Source organism: Paramisgurnus dabryanus, chromosome 19 (genome assembly GCF_030506205.2).
Source record: "Paramisgurnus dabryanus chromosome 19, PD_genome_1.1, whole genome shotgun sequence".
In the NCBI taxonomy this organism is placed as follows: domain Eukaryota; kingdom Metazoa; phylum Chordata; class Actinopteri; order Cypriniformes; family Cobitidae; genus Paramisgurnus; species Paramisgurnus dabryanus.
In genome coordinates, this window is record NC_133355.1 from 1,000,201 (window position 1) to 1,026,366 (window position 26,166).

The 26,166-nt window shown below is 37.1% G+C and overlaps 1 protein-coding gene and 1 long non-coding RNA gene across 6 annotated transcripts in view; one reads left to right on the forward strand and one right to left on the reverse strand.

Annotated features, from left to right (window-relative positions):
• The window catches only part of hivep1 (HIVEP zinc finger 1), a 52,779-nt gene that overhangs the window by 3,889 nt on the left and 22,724 nt on the right, over positions 1–26,166 (forward strand). The window lies entirely within an intron of this gene.
• Positions 10,724–12,898, reverse strand: LOC135775377 (uncharacterized). Its single transcript, XR_010543867.2, has 3 exons — positions 12,570–12,898; positions 11,635–11,739; positions 10,724–11,330 (listed from the first exon to the last, which is right to left on the reverse strand). It is a non-coding gene; the product is annotated as an uncharacterized lncRNA (long non-coding RNA).

A 26,166-nucleotide genomic window follows, 5' to 3' on the forward strand; every position in this document is an offset into this window, starting at 1 on the left:
GTAGTAAATATTAGTAAATGCATGAACAAACAATATCGTTTTTCATCATTTATTTTTTATTTTTTTTAATGTTAGTAAATGTCAATACAGCTATTCATGTTAGTTCATGGTGCATTGACTAATGTTAACAGTTTTAATTTTAAACATGTTTTAGTAAATGCTGAAATAAACATGAACTAAGATTAATAAATGCTGTAGAAGTATTGCTCATCGTTAGTTCATGTTATCTAATGCATTAACTAATGTTAACAAATACAACCTTATTGTAAAGTGTTACCCCCCTGCTTTTTTAAATGCTCACTATTATGTGAAAAAATAACAATAGGCTTATAAGTAAACAAATAAGTAAAGTTCACGTAACATGATGGATGTTTGCTGTCGTATCTGTATTACAGTAAAAAAAGAAAGATAGATCTCTACCCAGAATTACGTTTTGGGGAAATGTTTTATTTGTCACGAAACAAGAAAAACATAATAATCCTAAAAATAGGCTTAATTTTCTTTATGCTATAAAATATTATTTTAAAGTGGGTGAAATGTGATCCATGTTTTCATGTGATTCATGCTTTAGGAATCTAGAACTAATTAACATCAACATGAACTGAAATACAATAACATTTTTGAACTTGTTAGTCTGGCATATCGTGGCCTTGGGCCATGGCAATAAAAATGACTGTACAACAATGTTTTGAAAGAAAGAGAAAGAAAAATGCCAGGAGGAGGAACTTGAGAGGATTCCCTGGTTTGTGTTGGGTCACTGTGTTTATTGATGTCATGGATACAGAGGCGACCTCTGTCTATCAACCAGGCACACGCCCTTCCCTAAAACACATGTCATAATCCCATCAGACGGTCAAAGCCGAAGTGCATAAAGGATTTATTGTTCTTGGAGGCGACCGGGTTACCAGTGTGTACTTACTGTTTGGTGGCGTGCTGAAATTATTGCTGGGTGCAGACTCGGCCAAGGTGTCAGCTTGTGTTTTGTGTTATTGTGTCGTGCCTTGGCTTCACGTGAGTTCGGAGCTGTGCAGGATCACTTCGGTGACGCAGTTTGCGGGTAAACGGGCAGGAAGTATGGAAGCTCTGTTTACTTTTCTGAAACAGCTGGTCTCCAAGCACGCATACATTCGTAACCCTGCATGTTATCCGATTCGCAGCATTTACATAAACCTTAACCGCTGAAAAAACTGTTTCATAGATACCGGCAATCAGGTCACAAACGCTGCAGCACAGAAAATGGTTTTAGTAGGAGGTGTTTTGCATTTAAATTTTGGCATTTAAAGAAGTTAAACATCAATGCTTCGAACAGTGCACTTTATTTTTAAACGTTTTGGCTGGTGTCTGTACATCTTATTAGTGCATGTATATTTTTCATTTCATTTGAAGTTATTGATATTTTAAAGTGATACTGACCTCTTTTCTATGCTGTGTTTGTTAGCGTGTTACCAAAACAATGCACATTAGTATGCACCGGAGTCTACTTCCTCTAAACCAAAGCCTTGAACACGTTAAGCTTTCCTGTGAAATGCATCATCAGTTGTTAATTTGCATGCATGAAGAAGTTATTTCACACATTTTGTAATGTGAAATTTCTTTGACCTCAATAACCTTGAACATTTATTGATTTTGGGTTTGTTGTCAGAAAAAAATGGTCAAAGGCTGTCACTGGGGCTGTACCCTTTCAAAAAGTACACCTTTGCACCTATAGAGTTCATAATAGTCCCTCAGAGGTACATATATTGGTACCAAATATTAGTGGTATATATTGGTACCAAATGTATACCTAATGGTAACCTTTTAAAGGGTACTGCCCTGGTGACAGCTGGGGTCTGTATTTTGACTATTTTTGTAGGTGGTTAAATTGTGCGCTGTGCCAATGCAGGAAGGTTTCCTCAGGGCCGTCCTCCACCTTCCATTTGTAAAGCACTTCTTAACACACTTTCTCCCAAAATAGTCTCTCTGTCTCTGTCTGAGGTATTGAATCAACCTGCCGTTTAAACAGCATCTCCCACGCGCAAGTGCTAACTGTGTCAAACGATTACTGACTCTGTTCGTGGGAGATGACCACAGAATGTTAAAATGAAAAAGACCTTTTCTGTGCAGTGCAGGCGGGAGGGAAAGACGCTGATTTCGCAACCCGGAACGTCCCTTCATAACTGCAGGGGTAAATGTTTTACCCAAAATGCCGGCTTGATTGTGTGACCCGGAAAACCTGTTAATAATCGACTTTGGGTTTGTTCAACGACCCACCGAGAGTCCAGGCATTCGCAGGGTGCAATTGTGTAACCCAGGATGAGAGATTCAGTGTTTTCACATTTATACATATTTATTTTTGTTGCAGATGCTCAGTTTGGTCTGTTCGGATCTCCATGTCTGCCAGATTAAATAATCATATGGTGAATTTAGGGAAGATTTTGTGTCTTGGATCAAGGCTGTAGTCAGCTAGCAAAGAAAACTCGCCTTTGGCTTGAATCTATAGATTTACAGTTTAAGATATTTGGGCATGGCTTGTTTGGATGAGCTTTTAAAAACACTGCAAACATTTATAAATGAGTCTTGATGCTTTTAAAACATTGCTCTGTTTGTTTAAGTGATCCAGGCATGTCAGCTTAACCAGTGAGATGGACTGGGACTACTTTTAACTTGGACCAGTAAGCAACACCCTAATAACCGCATAGCAATGCTCATAACATTTCAGCAGAAAGTTTTCCATGGGCAGAAACAGCCAGTCATTTTCTAACATACTGAATTGAATGCTGTTATTTATATCTGGTGTTATCCCATGACTTACACTGGGATCTCTGCCCCATCTTTCCCCTTTGACTCCATTGAACATTAGCGGTCAAGAGGTCAAGCGGGGGTTAAGAGGGCTTCATGAACCCAGTGGTTTTTACTAGAGACTGCCCCGTAAAGGTCCTGGTCCATGCTGAATCTCTTTTTTATATCAATGATTAGGGAGTGGAAAACTGGTTTCAGGTTCATCCACCCCGAGCAACATTTGTGCTCAAAATTGACATCCAAAATGGAAAGGAAAACCAAATTACACTCTAAAAATATGCTGGGTTATATAATCCAACCCAACCCGTTAGGTTGTTATTTAACCTATTCTGGGTTGTTTTAACCCATTGTTGACTCAAATGTAAACATTTTCTGGGTTGATTTAAATGAATGACCCTTTTTGAACCAACATTTTTTAGTTTATATAAATTTAGCTCATTTCAAGGATGGATACTATTTTTACCATTAATTTTTTTCATTTCCACTTATCACTATGTGAAAATATTATTTGGATTACTATAATAGCTGTTATGACAAACAAAAATATTTAAATTATTAAGTAAAGTAAGTAGATATGCAAGTATATCATGTAGTTAAGCCTAGGGATGCTCATATTAAAGGAAACCACCACCTTTTTTTAATATATTACTATGTTCTCACATCAACTTAGACGAATAAATACATATCTATCTATTTTCAATGCATGCACTTAATCTTTGTGTAGCGCTTCATGAAAGTGTTAGCATTTAGCCTAGCCCCATTCATTCCTTAGGATCCAAACAGGGATTAATTAAGAAGCCACCAAACACTTCCATGTTTTCCCTATTTAAAGACTGTTACATGAGTAGTTACACGAGTAAGTATGGTGGCACAAAATAAAACATGGCGATTTTTTTTTAAGGAGATACAAATGAGAACTATATTGTATGGCGGAAAATCACTTAGTTTGCAGCACTTCAACCTCTGGCGATGGTCCTCCTGATGGTCTGGTAAAGTAGTAATTTGTATGACAAATCATTTGTATTGCATATGTGGTCATGCTTGAGTATGGTTTGGAAGCTCTGTGTGCGCACGAGACGTCATACTTAGTCTCACACATATTTAGTGGCCAGACCTTTGCTGATCGCCTCTGTCCTAGACCCTGACCATAAAAGAAAAAAGCAAAACTTTTGAAATGTGTCCTGCTTTAGTAATGGCATCCTCTTGACTGGTCGAGTGCTCTTTGATGATGTAATGTTGCATGAAAACTTGCTTATATGTGAATCCTGGTTCTGTTGTTGATCCGTTGCTGCTGTTTGCACATTCAAATGAAATAAAATGGTTGTATTGTTTTTACAGGCTCACAGACAACCGTCAAGTGTATTTTTACTCATTGACAATTAAACATTAAAATCAGGTTAATGTTTGGTTAAACAAGCTGCAGTTGTCGGTCAGAAAAATTAACTGAAATGAACATCCCTAGTTAAGCTTCATTGTATACTAATGTATTAAATTAAATTTATAATTGTTTGGTTTCAAGCATTTACTTAAATTTAGGACTTTAATTGATATTAATTTCATTTAAATATGAGCATTAATATATTGATTATTGTATTATGACAATTACAGCAGTAAATTGCCATTAAATAAAGCTATTAATGCAACATATCATTAATCTTAATTACAAATATTTTAGGGTGCTTGTCTTGTTGCAAGTCTGAGGATGGCTGGATTTTACCTGTTGTGTCATGCTTATAAGGGACAAACTAGTATTTCTTCACTTTTTCGCATAACTAATAAAGCTGTAGTCTCTCTCTCCTTCTCTCTCTCTCTGTTCTTGTTCCCTGCGGCTGGGATCACCCTGCGTTTTAGCAACAGTAACTAAAACAGAAGTGCAGTAACAAGTTCAGCCATGTCTGTTCAACTATCAGGAAACTGCGTGTGTTTGAGAAAGATGGTAAAAAAAATGAATGTGAGGGTTTGTTTTTCCTTCAATCGTAGTGGCTTATGGAATATTTGTGTGAAAGTACAGATCAGCTCTTTAAAAAAGGCTTGTACTGTTTTCATTTTCTACATTTTTTTACTTAGGAGTAATTCGTTTTCCTTCGTCTCTGGAAAGACTGACTGTTTCCAGTAATAATGCTATAAATGTAACCAGTTTGCTTTTTAAAAGAAGCAAGGGTGTCCAGCTCACGTTGGTTTGCAGCATGTTTCTTTGTTTGCTTGCTGTGGGTTTTCTGACATCATTTCTGAAACTACAGACAGACCATTTTGCTGAAGGGTCAGGTACTCTGTTGAGTTACACATTTTTACACCGCAACCAAAGTACATCACGGTTGTTCCTGTTACTGTCAACGAAGTGCTCATGTCACACTTGAAGTGTCGAGAGTTGGATTTAGTTGATCTTTCGGTTTTATCTTTTGCTTACAGCATATTTACACGACACATTGCTATTATTTTAAAGACTGCTTCTGTATGTTTCTTTAAGAGTGTGGTTTGAGATTCAGGGTAGAGGCCTGCAGTTTCTTAAAGAGCACCTATTGTCTGATTCACGATTTTACATTACCTTTGGTGTGTATTAGTACATATTAACAAAATTCATAAGGTGTGTAAACGATGACGCGAGTTATCGTCTCCAACGTAAATCTCTTTTCTTGGACTACAACAAACAAACAGATTTTAGGCAACAGTTTACTTTCTGGGATTGTTGATGTAGACAAGCCAGACATTATCAAAATTCCTCCCGCTTCGAACTCACAGCCTGTAAGTTAATGTGCGAATTTTTCAAACATGATAAGGAGTCTCACATTTCTGGCTGACGTCAGAGGTATTCAGGCCAATCAAGATAACACATAGCTTTTAAATCCAGAGTTTCCCACATCACTTTTCAGTTCGGGCGGCCCACCTAAGCTGGGATACCCTACCACCTTAACAAGGTCGTCCAAAAAAAAGAAATTTGCTGTACAAAAGTGCATCTCGGTGAATACACTGCGAGCGGGCACGCGCCACATGGCCGAAATGAGAGAAAGACCTGTTCCTTCAATGTCTGGAGGATAACTAGCCTGTTGATAAAACATTTAATTCATTAATAATTTAGTATGTGTTCATTTTCTGTCATAGTTTCTTGAAAATTGAGTTTTATTTGAGTGTTTTAAATAAAAATATTTTCATCATGACGCGTATGCCCTGCCACTTTGATGGCCACGCCCCCGGCCCGCCCACCTGCACAACCCTACCACCTTAACTAACACATTTTCTGCGGGAAACCCTGAAATCCATGCGTTTCAGGAAGAGAGGGAAATCTGGAGCTACAAAAATGTACGATTTGTGGAAAATAATGTGTTTTGTTTAACCATAAACCACGCAAACACGTTGTATTAAACCAAATACACAAAATAAAGTTTTTAGCTATGAAATAGGTGCTCTTTAAGTCTTTGTGTCAATGCATCACATTTCCATGTTTGTTCAGATGAGAAAATTTTTATTCCTATGACTAAACAAAAATACTCTGTGACATAAACATGGCTTTTAGTTTCACTTCCTAACAATAAGTTCCTTTTTTGTCTAGCTAAATCTCATGATGAAATATCACATCTGTGATCTGACAAACCTTTTACTGTGGTAATAGCAGTTCCTTCAAAAAACAATAGTAGAAGTGAAAAAGAAAAAAAAATATTGTGGACACAGTGGCTTAAAAATTTAAACTGAAAGTCAAAATTTTGATCAGTTGTTTTGATCATGCTATGATGGTATATATAAATCGATGGTGCATCATGTAAACTTCTTCCTTCTTTACAAAATCATAATATTTAAAAACAAAATGCTGGTTGTAAACTCATTTATGTACATTTATTGAAATTAATTTAAATGTCTTTTTCCGAATGAGATCCCATATTGATTCAGTTTTACAGTAGCAAACAAATCTCCTGTAAATGTTTTTGTGGTGAAACATAGTAAAAACCTAACTTCACCCCTATGTGCTTTTCTGTGAGGCTGTTAGCTGGCATGCAAACCCTGTAAATGTCTTCCTACCATAGGTGTCCACACCTGAACCCATCCGAAACCTATGTCTTCTCTCCACCTCCTCAATTTGTATGAATACTTTCATTCTGAATGTCTGTCAAACCCCGACTGCGTATCAGACCGATGTGACTAATGCTGGACTAACACCACCCACCCGCCATACCCTGAGAAACTGTGTATGTGTGTGTATGTGTGTGTGTGTGTGTGTGTGTTCGCTGAGGTATTTCTGTGCAACACCACATGAAGGGCTAATAGTCTAAAAAAAGCTTGTGTATTTACATGCACATTTTCAGAAGATAGATTCTCTCCCACATCACATCTCAGACTGAATGTGAGGTTTTAGACTATTGGGGTTGTGCGGACAAAAAAAGATTCGGCTTCGTTCGGTCTGTTGGTATTTAAACAAAAGCAGAAGAGCGAGATTCTGCCTTTCTATTTGTGTACATAATTTGGCTTGTGTTTTTGTTGTTGTGAATTGTTCTTGTTCTTGTGTTTCATTTGTTTTGCACTATGGTCAGCATCAACGCTTTGTATTTGCTTGTAGCTTCATTCACCTTTCTGTGTTTGCAGTCACCTTTGTGACATTGCAGTAAAAACACAACACCATAGTAGACCGAATGCTCCAGTGTTTTTTTTTATGTAGCCTACTTATGTTTTTTTGTTACTTGTGGTTTTAAAATTTGTTAAATTGTTCAAATGTAGCTACTATTTCACTTGCCGATTCAAAATATTATTTTGTAACAAAGGAAGTAATCCTGCAGCATTTTTTTCAATCAACACTTTTGGACCTTTTTTGATTCTAGCGTGCTTCTGTTTTTAAAGTTTATTTTTATTTTAAATGGTGCTTTTCCATTGTGTGGTACGACATGACTCTGTACCCGGCTCGCTTTACTTGTTTTCCCATCGCAGTGTAGTGGCACTTCAGAGTGGGTGGATTATAAACTTATCATTACAGTTGCATTGCCTCTATTGCGTGACATCATCGTAAACGCGAAACAAACAAATGCTTAACACGTAAGCAACGGAGCATGTCAATGGAATGGTGTTCTTTATTTTCAGCATGCAGCTGTTTTTCATCGCTAAAAGGGAGTTTGGGAGTTTTGTACAACAAAACACAGAAAACAATATTACTTGTTGGATAAGCTAATCTTGCATGTAGCAATGATGTTGATAGTGGCGATTCTCTTTGACCAATCAGAGATCTACATGTCATGTTTTTGTATCAGTATGTGGTACTTAAGTATCAGGTACGAACTGTGAAAAAGCATCAATAGGGTGATGAAATTACATTTAAAGTGAATTTTCTTAACTAAATAAATGTCAGATTGTACTGTGAAAACTACCAGACTGGAACCAGAGCTGAGTGTGAGCGTCTAGTGGATTTTGGAGGACTTTTTCCTCTCCTGACACAGACCACACCCACTTCTGAAGATGCTTATAGAGTGGGATGTTGAAGGTCAAGTTCACCTTCAAGAGCATCTTCACATGCCAGTGTAACACTTTAAAGGTCAGATTGACTAAATAGGGAAAATTACCATGAGGACGCTATAAATTTAGCCCAACTTTAGGTGTACGCTTCTTTTTTTTAAAGGGGGGACACTCATTCAGCCGATCTCCCTTGGTAATTTTTAATAGCTGGGGACTATTTTCGGGCACTGCATAATATCATTGCACCTGCTGCAACTTTTAATTTCCCGTCTTTCTTAGTACACAATGTAACTACAGAAGAGTCAAGTTTTAAAAATATCGCAACTCTTTAATTATTTTTGAGCGAGATGCTAATGGTCTAATTAGATTCAATGGATTATGCTAAGCTATGCTAAAAGTGGTACAGCCAGACCCGGAAATCGGCTGAATGGATTCCAATACAGTGAAACTCAATTGTTTAACTCAGGGGAGCTGGAAAATGAGGATATTTTCAAAAAAAGTGGAGTGTCCCTTTAAGTCTTTCGCTATTTAATTGTCTTTACCTTTGTTTACTAAGCATTTACTATATAACTATATATCAAAGAGACACCTCTCACTTAAAGTTATCTTTGAAAACATATCTAACACATACATATCTTATCAATGATCATACATATCTGACCCATACTATATTTTATTAGGTAGGCTTGATGGCTCAAACATGTATTGAAACAACACATCATTGTGTTCAGGCATGAAGACTTTATTTAAAAACAGTATTGCTCTAAAGATACGAAATCCTGCATAGCGACAGGAAACCCTTATAAGGGCGTTGTGTGGGGCATGCATGTGTGTGTGTGTGAGGTTTATGTGTGTGAGTGAAGCTGGAGCGAACTGTTGCCAGGGCAACACGAACAGCATGAGTCTGTGTGCAGGTGCTGTTGCTTGAGTCTGACTGCAGGAGGAGGAGAAAGATGATTTTTCCTTTTTTCGGAAAGGTGGATTGACTTTGTGAACAATTGATTATCTGTGGGAGAGACCCCAAAGGGGATAAGGGAATGGCGATAGATAGAGGAAAAATGGTTGGGGTAGAGAGAAAGAGAGAAGGGAGATGGCAGTTTGATAGAGTCACAGCTCTGAACAGGAGCCCAAGTACCCAGCGGGAATCCGGTAACCCGAGTGACTCTCGTACAAAGAGAAAGAAAAATATAAAAGGGAAGAAAGGCTGTAATAATAGAGTTGGATTTAGGCAGAACAACTCAGAAAAGCAGGTGTGATCATCATTTAATCACCCAAATGTCTTTCAAAGACTTTCATTCTTCTGCGGAACTCAATAGGGAGATATTTTTTGATAGCCTGGCTTGACATGACATGATATGACATATTCAAACATAAACATGTAAGATTTGTGAGGTTTTATTTGTGAGCTGATAATGAAAATTTAAATTAGATGGGCAACTTTTTACCACACTTTTTGTCCTTCTCAAGGTTATTTAGATTTTAAGGTAAACTGCATGCAATTTTCTGCAATTTTCAAACATCTTTTGTGTTTAAATACAGAATTTACATGATTGTTTTATAGTTAACTGTCCATTTGAGAACAGACTTATGTTTGTGCCTCTGCTGGGATCTCACGATCAGAAAATTTTGGGTTTTGTGTTGTGTTTGTGTGTTTTTTTTGAGGAACACATAAAAGTGGATTTTCCCAGCACAGTGCCAGATTCAATCCGTTAAGATTTGATGTGATGTGGATTCTTTGGAAATGTTTTTCATTGGAATGTTTCTCGTAACTTGTGTACTTTATGAGGGCACAATCATCACAAACATTACAAAGATTCGAATCATGCCAAAAACATGTGTAAGATTAATAAACATGCCTGTCTCCACGTAAAACTGATTTACAACCGCAATGGATGAAAGCCACAGTGACTCTTGATTCAAGTCACAATCTGTCCGACCAGCAGGACACCTCCCCTCTCTCTCTCTCTCTCTCTCTCTCTCTCTCTCTCTCTCTCGCTCTCTCTCTCTCTCTACTCTCTCTCTCTCTCTCTCTCTCTCTCTCTCTCTCTCTCTCTCTCTCTCTCTCTCTCTCTCTCTCTCTCTCTCTCCTCTCTCTCTCTCTCTCTCTCTCTCTCTCTCTCTCCTCTCTCCTCCTCTCTCTCTCTCTCTCTCTCTCTCTCTCTCTCTCTCTTGCTCGCTCGCTCGCTCTGCAGCCTTGGCTTTGGCCTTGAAGGTTAAAAGGTCTTCTAGTAATTACTTATATTAGCTAACATTTATTTCTTATTCAGATTTTAATATGCAAGTGTCTTTGTAAAATATATATAAATAAAGTTGTTTACATTAATATATAATCATATAGGGGTGGTTTCCCAGACAGGGATTAGACTAGTCCTATAGACTAAAATAAATTTAAGAGCTGTCCAAACTAAAAACAACTTGCACAGACATATCTTAAAATACATCAGTGCCTTTTGTTTTGCCTCAAAATGCACACAAGTAATGTTTTTAAAACTAGCTATATGTCTTAATTACACTGTAAAAAATTTCACTGTTAAATTACAGTAATATACTGGCAGCTAGATTTGCCAGCATATAGTTGTAATTTTACAGATTACCTACTGTAATTTACAACAACAGTTTTTTACTGTACAAATATTACGAGACAGTACTGTAAAAAAAGGGAGCTGCACAGTATAATACTGTCAGATGTTTGGATGCATTATACTGTTATTTTAGGGTTCCTGCTGTTATTTATACTGTAGAATGTGATTTTTCTAGCATTGTTAAAATGTAATTTTAAAATAAACACTTAAAATTGCTTGCAAAAAAATTCTCAAACAAAGGATGATGATAAAACACTGTTTTTATTAAATATAACAAAATTCAGTGCATTCTTAAATGTCAGTTTCTGCCTCACTAATGAGACTGGGCTGAATAAAACATAATGCTGTGATGTCACATAAATATCACAACACTGCAGAATACAATGTGAAAGCCACTCAAAGTCCATGAAGTTTTTGATGAGGGTGGTCACATGGGGATTAACAGTTGCTGCGTTTTTCTGGACAAGCTTTCCTGTCTTCTCGGACACCTTCACCTGCCTGGCTTTTGTTCACCTCTTAGGGTTCACACCAATTAAGCATCTACAAAGTACAATGAGAGAAGTAAAGATTAATTGCAATGAAGACAGATAAAACCAACTGCATTCACAGTATAAATATTCTGGTTGTTGCCATTCTGGCAGTAATGAGAGAGAAATACTTTATTCAAAAACATGTAGCATGACAACAAATTTGGCCAAAACCCAGTGTTATGTCTATATGCACATGCTAGCTTAAACTTCGACTTACTATTTAAAAGACCTAATGCAATTAAAGTAAATTTACAAAAAAGAAAGAGACACTAATTTAACGCAATGTGACATTCTTGAACAGCTAGAGGATTTACCTTTGAACAAACTCCAGTGTCCTCGCAGCTTCATCTTGCCTTCACAGATGATGATGTTTTCACTGCTGATCATCCAACCTCCAAATGTTACTTCATCACCAGCAACTGATGCAGACAACAATTATAGTTAATGTCCCAAAAAACTATCAGATATTATACTGCTACAAATCCATTACTTAGAAAAGCTAATGATATTAATTACAGAAAGAGATTTTTTAGACAGACTGAAAGACTTTTCTATAGGCCTACTGTTTTATTGTTTTATACTCCATACCTTAGTGTTACACTTACCCAGCAGTATCAGCCTTGGACTAGACGTTTTCAATATTTTACTATGTTCTTACCTCAACTTAGACGAATTAATACAGCCCTATCTTATGTGCACTTCATCTTTTACAGTGCCTCGTGAATGTAGCGTTTAGCCTAGCCCCAATCATTCCAATGGCTCCAAACAAAAGTTTTATTTTGTGCCAAACTTACTTGTGTAACTACTCATGTAACAGTCTTTAAATAGGGAAAACATGCAAGTGTTTGGTGGCTTCTAAATTCATCCCTGTTTGGAGCCATAGGAATGAATGGGACTTGGCTAAATGTTAACACATTCACGAGGCGCTGTACAAAGATTAAAAGTGCACACATTGAAAAAAGATACAAACAAATGGTAAAACAGAGCCCAATCCCTCATGTAGATTTAAAAAAAATATCAATAGATAATCGCACATCAGTCAGACATTTGATTAGATTGCAAATTAACATTAGCATCTTTATTTGTATTTAACCTATATAGCTAGTTGCCAATTCGTTTAACAATCTGCCCTAAATATGTCAAAATCAAATAAATCGTTTTTAGAAATATTTCAAAAATAAGCAAATATATATAACATTTTGTCAATTATTTCACTTAGAAACACAGACTCTGTTCAGTTTGTGCTTACCTTGATATACAGGCGAGGAGTAAAAAACAAGTGAATTCGTCGTCCGTCTCAGTGCTGGTAGGGTCACAATCGGAGTGAAAATGGATAGACAGTCTTTAATTCTGCTTCCTTCTCGTATAATAAAATGCAGAAAAACAGTGTAGTTAAATCAGTTTTACTCATGGTTGCAGATGAGCTCGTCACATGTCTGACATGCCTGACCAAACCAAAAAATACTGTATTATCCCGTAAGACTGAACAGGAGCTTGCTGTTATTATTTTGTTTGTCATATTAATGTTTATTTACAGTATTCAACTGTATTTATGAGAAACGGTAAATTACTGTCCAAAATTCCTCGTTTTTTTACAGCAATTTTTTACAGTGTAAACTTAGAACTAGTCCTAATTTAAACTAATCCCTGCCCGGGAAACCACCCCTAACACTTTTAAAGACTTGTGGCATTCATCTCTAACCCTAAAGGAACGTATTGCATTTTTAGAAAAAAAAGATAGCATTGAGCGTCTATGAATTATTTTAATATTTAGCTCATATCTGGAGAAGTTTACTACCCCAAAATAGTTTAGTAAACCCACTTACTCTGTGATAACTGTGTTTAGACAGTGAATAAGAAGATTATGCAGTATATGAGTGTGTTATCAGACTATATTTAGAAATAAGAGGCGCCTTTTACACATTTCTTGAAGTTCCCCATTCCTATAAACCATATTGTGTGTGCGTGCGTGCGTGCGTGTGTGTGGTTGTTTATGTTATTTTCTCCTGACATGAAAGGTGAGCACTGGCGCAAAAGATTTTTCAGAGATTGTTTTCAGAATAATGTGTAGTGATGATTAAATGATTAATGATAAAAAATTAATGATTATGGTAGGTGGTTTTTTTTTAGTACTAGCGTTAGTATTTGTTTTAAAGGATTTCCACCATCACAGAAAATCTACAAATATAAAATTGTTTTTTGCAGACCTAGAAATGTCCTTAAATATGAAGGTAAATGCTTTAAGATAAAAAACATCATCCAGGTATCATGAAGTACTTTAAATTCATTCATCTAAATGTGTGGGAATGCTGGTGTTCTCTGAAAGAATACCCACACATTTAGAAACATGGTTAAAGTGATTGTAGTGACATCAAAATTATGTTTTTGTGCTTTACTGCGGTGGAAAAAAAGATGCACAAATGATTTAGACCAAGTGGCTGTGAGAGGTAAAAATGTGTAGAATTGATTTCTGTTGAGAAAGTGATGTGCTTGAAAATAACTGGGATATTACAGGGGCGAAATAAATCATGAATCAGAAAGAGGCGAGACCGGGTGGGAGGGGGTTTAATATCTATATGGTGAGTGCAAGTGGGGATGAATGGAAATGTGAAAAAACTGAAAGACAGGCGGAGGAAATGATTGGCAGAGAGGAATGAATGAGGACGAGGTGGATTCATGAAGCGGGAGACGTGTTCGTGGTTGTGTGTTTTTTTTTTTCACTTGCCCTCTAGCTGAGCTTTTTTCTCTTGCGTAACGTGGGCAGTTTCTTCAGCAGCTGTTGCCATGGGAATTTCTCCGGCAGGGGAGGAGGATGGGGTTCGAGCATTCCTATGAATCTCCTCTTGTGGTCTTCCCTTCATTTCCCGTTTCATAGATCCACAAATGAGAAAGAAATTAAACTGAAAGCAAACATTTCCTCTTGGGTGAGCACGGTGGGCGGTACCCATGCACATCTGCATGCTGTTTTCTCTTGTTTAAACACGTGACACAGCATGCATGAATACATTTTTTCAAACAGTAGTGCAGCTTTATCTAATTATAACATCTTAGATAGACATTTTCAATTATCGTTTTGTATCAAAATGTAAAAATAGAGCTGATAAAAGTCACTGTTGATGTTGCTTTAGATTCATCCATCAGACTTTAAAGAGGACATATCATGAAAATTTCATGAAAGATCAACCCAGTAACTAAGTTTTGATAAACCATTCTCTGTAAGCATATTAAAAATCAGGTCATTGAAATTTGGCTCCCCTTGTGATGTCAGAAGGGGATCTTATTATAATAATACCGCCTCTTAATCTGCACTATCCACTACGGCACTGCCATTAAGTACAAAAAAAGAGAGATAAAAATTATTGATCGCACAATTGAATTTCAACAAACCACCGATCCGTGTTTGCATTTTATTAGCTCATTTGCATTTTTAAGGACACACCCAAAAATGGCACATTGTTGCTCACACCTACACAATAACAATTTAAGCATTTTATAGTCCGTTTTCAGCAGTAACAACATAAACACGCAGCTTTCGTGGTCATCACGTAACTTCCGGTAAACTCGGCGAAGAATACATTTTTTATATAAATGTTATGCCATTGTTTTTGTTTACTGATATTTTACTTTCATGTCTTTTCTCACTGGGTCTGTTTTTGAACATGCAAGCACTTGTTTACAGAGACGAAGTGATGTGAATATGTGTACCGTGAGCGTGGGAATCACTGGGCTTTGCCTGAGGTGTGTGAGTGTATATGTCTGAGTTGAGTGACTAATTTTGTATAAGTGTATGTGTGTGTGTGTGAATCAAATGCATCCACCCAGAACAGCTCACAGGTGTTAACCAGGGATTTCCTGACAGCTGTGTGTGCATGCAATACATAATCCTTTCCTGAATATCATAAAATCTACCTCGCACAAGCTCATCTCATTGTTTTAGCATAATGCAAATTAGATTCATCAATGTAAATAATCTTAAAATATATGCATGTATGCATTTGGCAAATGCTTTTATTTTTTTAATGCATCCTAATGGTGGATTACAAGGTACACATTTTTATCAGTATGCAGCATGTGCGAACCCATGACCTTTGCACTGCTGACACAATGCTGTACACTGTGCAATACAAGAGCAATCATATTGATGAATTTTGTCATTTACATCAGTGTCCATGCTGGATCGTAGATGTCTGTTTACATCTGTCAGCCTGTTTATGTTGTTATGTTTTGTGCGGGCGGCTGTGCCGTGTGTGGGCTGGAGTTGTGTATTAATAAAAGCGTGCGATTGTATTGTGGGCGGCCGTTCTCCACAAGTGGGTTAGGAGCTAATCTGATGCCGATAAACATTTCAGATTCCTCGGTGTGTGTGTGTGTGTGCACGGTGCGAGCGTTCAGCCGAGGGAATTAGGCAGCCGGCTTTTTATAGACCTTCCGTTCTGCTTTGTGTTTCATTCGGTGAGAGAGGAAGTCAGCGTGGCGGTCGTCTGGGCTTTCCCTGCGCAGGGATTAGAAACACTGAGAAAAGTAGCTGGCAAATAAAAGGAACGCTGGAGGAGGAGACGAGAGAGATAGATAGGAGGGAATGAAGGAGGGTCGGGAACTGAAGCTTTTCCAGCCCAGAGAGTGAGTGAGCTATCAACACACAGCCGGCTTTTCATACGAGTGAAAGCGAAACAGAGAAAGAGTTTCTAGGCGAGGTCTGTCTGCTGTGGTTATGTGGTGTGTTTGTGTTTGAGAGAGGACACATTCAGGTGTTTCCCAGCGGCGTTCCTCGGTGCTTCAGGGAAATCCGGCTCGTCCTGATACACTTTCACTGGGAGAGAAAATAACCAGGCAGTCCCGCCGTCTATATATCTTCACTGCTGCTCAGGTATTTGTTGTGAGAGCGTGTGATCATGTTTTGACCTCTTTTGTTTCCATGTTCCTCTTTCGTTTCTGTATGTTGACCTCTATTGTTTTGAGAAGTGTAAGCGATGAGTTTTTTACTATTGATCATCTTGTATGGCCAGCTGTATCCTTGTGTTTGAACAGGTAGCGTGATTGCACTTTATTTATTTTCATTTTATACATTGCACAGCTTTACAGGTGTGTTGGGCAACCTTATAACTTTTGTATTGAAACGCAATTGGCCATTGGTCACAAATACATTTATTTCTATATCACTTTTACAATGTCAAATGTTTTAAATCAGAAAAATATTGCTGTACTAATTTCTCAAATCCATAAGGTAAAAATAAACATGACTTTGGCCCAAACTGGCACATGCATATTTTTAAAATTGGTGCACTATTGTTCAATGTTATGTTTGTATTTTTATTAAACGTGTCGCACGATTGGCAAGCTGAATGTTTGTTGTTATTTTTCTGTCTTGCTGTCTTTCAATAGACATGTGGTGGTTTTGTACCGTAGGTCATCTCATGGTTGATCAGCCCAAAAGGTCATGAATCTCTTCTGTTTGGTCTTAATGTTTCCTTTTATTAAACTTTCCCTTTTTGTGCATTCAAATGTATTGTTTATAAGAATTTCACCTGGTTCAGTTTGAAGCTCAGCCGACCCTCCTGATCTTCATCCCTGGGGTCTGAATTACTGTTGGGTTGGGTGGAGAGGATCAGTCGGGTATGGATGAGCCCACGGTGGTTATGTAAGAGGCAGACTCTTGGATGTAGGTAGTGCTTCAAACACATTGATGGTGTGTTTTGAGTTTATTAATGCAAACAAGAATAGAAAGAAGAAAAGATTTATATAGTCACAGAAGAGAGAAAAAAGATGTGAGATTGAAGTGTGTAGCGGAGGCGGTGTAGGATGTACAGTATGTGGATTCTCTGTATCTCAGTGTCTGTTGCGATGTGTTAGATTACATAATGCATCTCCAGCCGGGCTGTAATCGATGCAGGAAAACATAGCAAACAACTCATGAACACGCAGAGATGATAGCGACAGACTCTGCTGTTGCTTAGACTGACGCTCTCAAGCGCTAGGGAACTTGAGAAAGACGCTGGCACACATGCTTGCCAACTGTGAAAGCCCAAGCAGGCTTGTCATGATAGTAGGATGACTGTGACTAGATACTAATACCAGTGAGGAGTCCAGCATGAAGTATGCAGTCGTAGAAAGCATTGAGGTACCAAATATGTCTTTATTACAACCAACGTCATCCTAGCTACACTTTACATTTATGCATTTGGCAGACGCCAAAGTGACAGCTGTACATTTTATATGCAGGTGTGTTCCTCGGGGATCAAACCCATGACATTTTGTGCTGCTAACGCGATGCTCTATCAGTTGAGCACCAGGAGCACTTGTGTTTCCATGATGACCGTTAAAAAAGAAAGATTTTAAGAAATGTTTTATTTGGAGCCGCAGAAACCAAGTGTACCAGTCAGTTTTTCCCATCCCTTTCCTAAAGTGAAGTTTCAGTATTTTTACATTCATAATCCAAGTTAGCCAGCAGCACCAAATCAATGAGGGAATCCATCAATGAACGCTAAACAACTTCATCCTAACAAGCTCAGAGAGATTAACATGTTGTCTCTAAACACGACCCATCTCCAATCCCCTTGCCGTGTCCTCGTCTGTCCTGAAACACGCGCAGTGTAGTTTTTACACTTTCGACGTGCCTCAACTTTGCCACGATTAGCTTTTTGATCCACTTAACAGACAAATCACAAATTCACTTTCACATCAGTGGTGGTGGGTGCAGCGTGGGAGATTAATGGATTTTAAGGGGGAGGCGCTAAGGAGCGAGGCGGGCATTTGTGCTATTTTTAATGACACAGAGTCCTTGAAAAAAGTGAAGTCAGAATGACATTTTGCCAAAATGTGCTTTAAAAAGAAAGACCTTTTTCTCCTTTTCATACGGTAATATTAATTTTTGATGAGAGCTGGATTCTTTAGCATTGCTGGAAGTACCTCAGAGACATAAAGGACAGTATTGAATGTGCTTTTGTGTCTGTGCGATACAGTGGCGATGACAGCTGCATTCGAGAGGGACTCGGCGGTTCTCTCGCACTGAAAGGAGAAGACTTCTGTGCCTCCAGTGAGCCCTTTTCTTTTCATCATTATTCAAACTCCTTTCATCACATTCAGATCGCTGTCAGATTCATATGCAAACAGACCCTTGAATCTGGATTCTGTGTAAGTGTGTGTGTGAGAGAGAGAGAGCGATTTACTCGGTGTTGGAGTGTAAAACAGGTGCATTAATGCACAACCCAAGTTGTTGTTGTTATTAAACTCGTGTGTTCACAGCTGCATATGTGTTAATCTGGGTCCACGCTTGCTCATTTTGCTTTAGCAACATTAAAGGCGTCGGTTCACAGTTGCCCATGTGACCGTTTAACAGGTTTTTAACTAACCAATGAGGGGCTTTGGTTACACTGCCAAAATTTCCCCTATATAAATACATTAGCAGCTTATTAAAGTAGAGCACTGGGGATTTCCTAAGCCTGTTTGTTTGTTTTCACACATTTAAACCTATTCACATGTAGCTGAAATAACTGAGAGGTGACATTAGTGTGGACCATTGAGACATACAAATGTTCATAAAATGAAGATACTTTTGTAGATAATATTATTATAATATTAGACTTGATGTTTCATTATAGGTTTGTACAGTACATAGAACTAAGAAATACAGCTGTAAACAAGTATACAAAAAGTTTCCATAACAATCAGGACTAAGTCCTTTTACAAAAACAAAAGATAAACTGCAATCTTGTTATCTTAACTGTTTAGATTTGGATTAGGCTGCGTCCGTTTCCAAACGGTGCGTTGATTGGAAGTGACACTTATTTCCCTTGGCAGGCGTCGTGAGTTTTGGCAGTGCTGTCCAATGTAGAATACCAATCACAAAGACTCCACAATGACTGCGAAAAATGCTTGTGTTGAGCAAAGTGCATTTTTTAGGGTTTTTCTTTTGATCAGAAGATTCCTGAGTGCATCTCACAAAACATGTCCAATTTCACCACAAATCAAAAGAAAAATGCAGATATTCATTTAAAAACAAACAAGCTTATTTGTAGGACCAGTGACATTTTCTGTATTAGAGTGCTGGAAATGATGTTTGAAGCAACACTCAATAAATAGTCCTAAAATAAATCATCACATATGGCAAATATATATATATATTTTAAAATACAATTTTAAATATATTTCTAAATGCCCCAAAAATATATTTACTGAAATATATTTGGAAATATGTTTACAAAAATCTATTTTTCACCAATATGGCATTTTTTTTGCATGTTTAGTGATATATTTTAAAAATAAATATATATTTTAAGCATTTATATTCAAGTAGCATTGGAAGAAAAACTTGTTTAAACCTACAAACCTGTTGAAAAAAAATCACAAATATATTGAATTAAGCTTTGCTTTTCACAACATGTATTTAGCATACATTTAAAAAAAAAAAATTGGGCGGAGAAATGCAATTTTTTTGCTGTATGGGAGGGAAGCAGTCTTCAAATCTCAAAATGCCGCCTTCAGAGGCAGCTTTCCAAGGCAGGAATGGCGTCATCATCCAAATCCAAGGTTTGCCCTACCTCCTGACTCCTGAGATACCCTAATCGTCCTGTTCCACAATTCTGCGTGTGCTTATATGTCAGGAATGTGATTGGTGGGTCCTGGTCGAGATAGAAAAATTAAATGGCGGCCAAGAAAGCGACTGGAGCACAAATTTAGTGTAAATAAGGTTCTATTTTCACTTTTTACACCTTTTAAATTGCATTTGTGATAAATAAGTATTGCCGTTTTTAAAATATGAAATGAGTTATCACAAAGGCACGCTCTCTTTATATTTCAAACAAAATACCATTACGCTGCCTATGAAGTCTGTCCGAATGCATTCCCCGGAGCTGCCTTCATGAAGTCATTGCCTCATAAGGCAGCGAGGCAAGAAAAATACCTATTTCTGCTAGTAGATTTGTGTTTTCTTGACAATGATTGGCTGATATGTCTTTGATGGTCAGGTTTTTGGAGGATAAAGGGCCTGTTATACCTTTTTTCCGCATCCGCCCTTCACAGCTTTCCAAGTATACTTATTGGGGCTACGCGTGGATTGCCACCTTCGACACGTACAAAATAAAAATGATTACTTATTCAAATTATTACTCTACCAGGCCGTCAGGGCAGCACTGATTTGCGACATTTACAGTACATAAAAAATTTGGAAAGATGAAGAAAAATAGCGGATCCACCACAAAGTTTAGAACAAACAACAAGAACAGGAATCAAATATCATGGTGACAAAAATGCTGCACAGCTTTCTGTTCTTGGGAGAAGTGAAAATAAAAGAAGAAAGATGATGGTGTGTGTGGAAAAGCTGTTTATTGCCTTTGTGTAATTGTTTGTAGTGGAGTGACCTGTCTCAACAATATCATGCACATGCGCTGCGGACTGTCGGTGTACCCTCCTAATAACGAAAATGACGTCATGCGGACGGTGTGCATACTCGGATGGCCCAATTATATCTTCGGCTTAAGTAGTTGTATGAAATTGTGTCTTCTTGGTCCAACACAATATCTTCATGAGTTCGTAAAAATTAGCCAACTCGTAAAATACATGCAAATTCCTGTGACATCAGGTTGCTTGGTTTTATTTAATGGTTTTGGGCGAACCGATCTAATACAATACTTAAAGGATTTTATCACTAAAGGCTTAATGGCATTATGATGGAGAGTGGAATGATGGGAAATTATTTTTTTTACCCAGAAACATATGGAGATTGCTAATCATGTTCACGGATCAGGTAATTAATTAATGTTTTTTATTACCTGTATTGATCACATTATTTTAGGCCATCGTAATGCCAATTTCGCATTTGTCTACTCGTGTTGCCATAGACTAATTCTTGGGAACTTTTGAGATAATGTAAGTAAACAAATGCATGAAATATATCACACCGACCAAGTGTTTTTTAAATATTTTATTACAAAAATCGAACATATTGTGGCTTTAAGTCTAGTAGAAGTCAGTAAAATAGTTTGCAGCAAAAGCAATATCTTAAAAATCAATTGGGTGGTTTCCCAGACAGGGCTTATCGTAGTCCCAGACTAAAATGCATGTTTGAGCTTTGTTTTTTGTAAGGTTTGTTTGTAAAAACTCAAATGTCCTGATATAACTAAAGCCCAGTCCTGGATTAATCTAAACCCTGTCCAGGAAACCGCACCAATAACTTTGATTATCCTGTTGACTCATGATTAATTAAAATCCCAGTGATGAGTTGTGTTCCAGTCATCAGGGCTTAGAGAGTTAAACCTGCCTGAGAGGAAGAGAAAGCGAGGAAGAGACGTCCAAGAAGGGCATTGGTGAAAGACGGATTGTGTGGGATGGTGCAAGGCAGAACAGGATCGCCCACACCGGGCCGAGCGCTAATGAATGATGACATCATCTGTTTGTTTGGTTGGGATTGGCTCAGACTGACCTGACAGGGATTCCCCCTCCACTCCACAGGGACAGAGCGTGACTGTATGTGCATGTTTGGGTGGGGAGAATGCCTACGGTGATGTTGTATTGACACAAAACAGACAATCATTTTGTCTGTTAAAGTGTGTTTGTGTCTGTGTTTAACTGGGGAAGTAAGAGTTTATTTAGAGGAAGAATACACACACATACACATTTTGTTTTAAGTTTCCACAGATTAACCTGGTGAATTTTATGAAAACTGTCACAAATTTGCTTGGGTCACATTTCCCACCAGATCAAAAAAGCAATTTGCTAAAGTGTCTTGTCATACAGAAAATGTTCATTTTTATTATGCTTTTCCTTTTGTGTTTGAAATGCGGGTGTTTTCTTGTGATTCACCCAGTTTTCTTTTTACCCCTATTTTTTATTACAAGCACACAGCACAAAATACTATCTCAGTGTAAGTATAGTGTCACTTTATTGAATACAGATTTTGCCGACACTGGGTTTGTGTGCGCTGGCTACTGTCAAATGCCAAATTGTGAGTGAATGTGATGTTATGGGAGGTGACAGAGAACAGCTATTCGGCTGTCAATCATACAGACGACAGGCCCGACTGTAAACACACACACACACACACACGTATGTTTCAGATCACTTTGAATCTGATTTATTATTCTGACACAATGAGGAAATAAAGTCACTACAGAGAAGTGTCACATATTCAAACATGCCAGCTTTTTTCAAAGAAAACAGGTTTGTCTTATTTTATTTAGTTTGTTTTTTATGTTCTGTTCGGTTGTTCATGTTCTTGTATTCTTCATAACAAACCATACATATTTTGATGATACATTTTAAAATACTTTACTGAAGTTTGGTTTGTATTTTGTGAGTTTGGGTATAGATTATATTTGTAAATCTGGCTATGTTGTCTTATTAGAATGTAGACACTCAATGTTATTTTTAAACAACTATTTTAGGAAATAAAATAAATTTATTCATATTAGATAAATTTTATTACAAAAAGACCTAACAAAAATAAAACAGAATAAACTAAATATTAACACACAAACTAAAAATTAGACTGGTATAATTTTAACCTGTTGCCATTCATAACATAATATACCTGATAGTGATTTAGTGAAAAAGTCAAATTGGTTTATTTTAAATTTTAAAGTCGCAATAAATTTAAATGAAAACCTTATATTTGTTTTGGAATACTGTAGTCATTTTTATTACAAATTACTTATATGTAAGCTTAATTTTATTTAATTAAAAATTCATGTGTCCTCATAATCTTGAATCAAAAATGCAAATCCTCGAAGTGATATCTTTACCTGTGGTCACATGGTATGGCGGGTGGGCAGGTTGCTACTACCGTTTTATGGTGACTTTAAGTATTTATTTATATTGAAGATAACATGGTCATTTATTTTTCTGGGTTTGACCAATAGTGTATTATATTAATATATTTATATAACTATACTAAATTTTATTTTATCAAAATAATATAGTCATGAATATAAAATAATATAACCACAGAACATTATTGTCATAATGTTCCAAAGTTAACACTATAACAAAGCATTAGAAATAGAATAGAATAGAAGATATTTTCTAATTCAAAATTTGTAGTACGTCATTAGTGGTTTTGTTTTGTAGGGTGATTATAATGTGTTTAGCATGATCATTTATGCACTTCTAGAAGTTTGGCCTCTAATTGATTTCTTTAAATACTTCAAATGCTTGAAAATAAGAAATCATGTGTTAAGCATGCTCCAGGGACTGGATAGGTTACTGTCTAGTACCAAATAGCAAAAGTTGGGTACTGAGATTAATTATTTTGTTCATAATATTTACGTGACATCACTTAATAATATTCCTACAGGCTCTAAAACTGCTTTAGCTGCGGTCTCATGCTTAAATGCACTGCTTTCTTTCATTTGGAAGGTGAAATTTGGCCCCTGCGTTTGTGCAAAGACAGAGTCAGTCACCAAACCTTCGCCTCTCCAAGTAATATTTCAGCGTCGGGCTCGCAAACCATCGTTTGTGTTTATCCTCATTCTCTAATGAACGAGTCCTCCACGCGACAGAGCCGGTTAAATGATCACCGTGTGTGGGTAAAGATGCGCAATGCGTATAAATTGATTCCTGCATCCAAAGGGCAGAAGGACGCAGATAAAACGCATCTATCTATACAAATCCTCTCCGGTCTTTGTGTAGTTTGTTTACGTCTCGTGTTCATTCATTATTTAACACAACAAGTGGTAGGCTGTCAGGTAGACCAGCCATTGATGAATAATTAAACTCGTGAATGAGATTGTGTGTGTGTGCGCGTGCGTGAGAGAAAGCACTGACATTCATTGAGGAGAGGAGAGAAAATCTATGAAAGGAATCGCTGTGCAACATCTTATGAACAGAATTAGTAATTCAAGTCACAGAAATAGATTCATTCAATTTAAAATAAAGATTTATACTCTTTTTCCGAAAAGTGCATGAAAACAGATCATTGTTTTTCCATTAATGCATGCATTTTCTTCATAGGCTATTTAAAGTATCTCATTATTGCTTGCTATATCTAGACTAAATAGCAGTGCTTGGGGATTTTTACCCATTCAGCCCACCCTAGCAACCACATGGTTACTGCATAGCAAAATACGGGTTAACATAACCTGTAATAGCCGTAGTGGCAGTGAGTTTTGATTGAAGAAAATGTTAAATAAGTTATGAGCTGTCTAATGGTCACACTGTGTGTGTCTTAATTAAAGGATAACAAATATAATTGTAGACTAGGAGGCGTGCATGTGTTTGTCCTAGAGATGCACTGGATCAATTTTTCACTAGCGTGCCTACGCAGACTTGACTATCTGCACTGACTGTCTGCCGCTGTATCCACCCACTGCTTCCTGCGGGGGCCGTCTCACGCCACACGTGTGTGCTTGTGTGAGAGAGAGAGCTTGACAACAAATGTGCAAGTGTACCTGGTGTAATCAATATCAGGTGATCTGATGCATGCATCAAATATTTTAAACAGATGTGTGATGGGATTGAGTGATACATTGATTTTCATGTGCACCACTGCTTATAATGTCTATTCCTATTTTTAAGATCTTTTAAAGGCATATCCCCGTTACAATACACATTTTTCTCCATTAGCATATGTGAGAGACTTATAAAAGTCCCACATTTTGTGAAACAGGAGAAAATGGTGTGTGTTAATGTGCTTGCAAAGTCTATGCATGGGTAGGGCATTAAATACACACTCTATGTTAATTTCTATATGCCCTTTATCATAGTATTTCTTTATTTAATCCTCACAGAATTTCTTGCCTCACATCCTTCTGTTTAAAGTGCATGACAGGAAAACAAGATTCATTCTTCATTTAAGTCATTTTCTGCAGTAAATGACAGCATGCCATAGCGACTGTTTATTTACCTTTTCGTAAACCCAAAGTGATATTTTAAAACACAGAAGTTTCATTTATAAGTTTAACATTTATATTCTATCCATACTAGGTGAAGATGCTTTTATTTATTATTCGTATTAAGAAAGTGCAGGAGTCTTTTCTCATATGTGGCTCGGCACATGAAACTTGTTTCTTCTCTTTGATTTCAACACTTCTATCTCTTTTTATTGCTCTGCATTATTAAGAGAAGCCTCAGGCAAACAGTAATATTATCGCTGCTGACTAGAATCAGAATCACACACTCTTAAAAATAAAAGCTTTTAGAAATGTAGAAATGGGCTGAATGGTATATATGTAAAAAAAAAATTTGGTCTAAAAACCTTACCTTGGTCTTTAAAGTTTTTCAAAAATGTGTCTAGAGGTGAAAATATTCAATAAAAATTTGTTATAGTAGTTTACATTTATTGTAATAAGTAAAAATAATATATTTTATACATAAAATTATCACAAAAAATAAGGATTGTGTTACACTTTTAGTGGTTTTACCAACAACGGCCACTAGGTGTCAGCGGTTTGCTGCATACTCGTGTCACTAATTAATAAATTACTGTCACTGAATTATTATTACTGCTAAAATGTTTTAAAATATGACAAATACATTCTTCGACGATATATAGTTTTTCGTGATAGATAAAAATTTACATGCTAAATATTAAAGTATACATGGGTGTCCCGCTCACAGGACAGCGCCAGTTAAGAGGATAAAACCCTTTAATTAAAAGATACTTTGGAGCACCAAACATCTTTTTCTTTTGGCTTTGCTTTCAAGAACCCTTATTTTTTAGAGCACACACTTAAAGCTCCACTTGTTCCTGCAAGTGCTGTCATTTCTACTTGAAAGCCCTACTGAAAGATGAACCCTAAAAGAGAGATTGGAGCAGTTCTGGTTTGCAGGTGATCTTTGAAAGAATGATCACGGTGAACCTTAGAACTTAATGTTGTCTCGCTCTCGACAACAGGGGCGTGAGTGAATTAGAGGAG